Source organism: Tupaia chinensis, unplaced genomic scaffold (assembly GCF_000334495.1).
Source record: "Tupaia chinensis unplaced genomic scaffold, TupChi_1.0 Scaffold000374_1, whole genome shotgun sequence".
In the NCBI taxonomy this organism is placed as follows: Eukaryota; Metazoa; Chordata; class Mammalia; order Scandentia; family Tupaiidae; genus Tupaia; species Tupaia belangeri.
Genome location: NW_006159872.1, coordinates 544,134 through 545,281, shown reverse-complemented (window position 1 = coordinate 545,281; position 1,148 = coordinate 544,134). Strand labels below are relative to the sequence as shown.

The window sequence follows — 1,148 nt, the reverse complement described above, 5'->3', positions numbered from 1 at the left end:
GCGGTCCCGCCAGCTGAGGGGCAGTTCCGACCCGTGGAGAGGGGGTGGGCGGCGCTGCCTAAGGGGGTGGCGAGATCCTAGGGAGGCTGAGCCCCGGGGGGGAGCCAGTGCCTTGGGCCCTGCGGGGACGCGATGAAGGGGCTGGGGGCTTTAGGAGGGGAACCTGGGGCGTGTGGGAGTAGCGTCTGGAGGAAGTGGTGCTAAGTGGGTGGGGTCCTGAGGTATGTGGAAGGGACACCGAGGTAAATGGAAGAGGACATCGGAATGTGGGGCGAGGGGTGGGACAGGTTATGGGGGGGCAGTGTGTATTTAGAGGCAGAGTAGGAGGAGCGACAGAATAGAATTTGGGGCACGGAACTATTACTTTAGGGGGCAGCGTGGTATCGGGGCAGGTAGGCACGTGGTGGGTGGGGGGTAATGTGGGAGAACCAACAACTATTTTGGAGGGCAGAAATACAAGCTATGTGGGGTCACAGCGGCACGTGGAACTTGGAGTGTCAGGCTCGGTCCGGCAGAACTGGGTTGCGGTTTCGGCAGACGGAAGCAGTTAAGACCGTCTTAGGAAAACAGTCCTTAGCCCCGGCGAATACAGACTGGAAACAATTCTTTAAAAACACCTCGGCGCGGCGCGGGATTGGTGGTCGAGGCTACAGACCCCCCCCTCCCGCCCGTCAGCGCGCCCAGGCGCGGGCCGGGAGGCCCCCCCACCTCGGCCCAGAGAAAGCGCGAGTATCTAGGTGGGCGGCCCAAACCTCGACTCCCGGTGTTGCCGGGCAACAGCCATTCAGTTCGGTTGCTGGGACACGCGTCACCATGGCGACGGCTCCGCGCCGCGCAGTCTGAGTATTTAAAGAGCAAGCGCGCGCAACGCCCGGGCGTCCGAAAGCGGCCTGCGGGGCACCCCCCGGTGTTGCCGGGCAACAGCCATTCAGTTCGGTTGCTGGGACACGCGTCACCATGGCGACGGCTCCGCGCCGCGCAGTCTGAGTATTTAAAGAGCAAGCGCGCGCAACGCCCGGGCGTCCGAAAGCGGCCTGCGGGGCACCCCGGTCTCCCCTTCTCCCGTCACCCCCCCTTACCATCCCCGTCACCCTTCCCGGGCCAAGTCTCTCTGGCTTCTAAGGTGAGCCCAACTTCCCAGCGCGCTC

The 1,148-nt window shown here is 64.1% G+C and overlaps 1 protein-coding gene across 1 annotated transcript in view; it reads right to left on the bottom strand.

Annotated features, from left to right (window-relative positions):
* LOC102489246 (thrombospondin-3) overlaps window positions 1–1,148 on the bottom strand; it is a 21,442-nt gene that overhangs the window by 8,184 nt on the left and 12,110 nt on the right. The gene's annotated exons all lie outside the window — the stretch shown is intronic.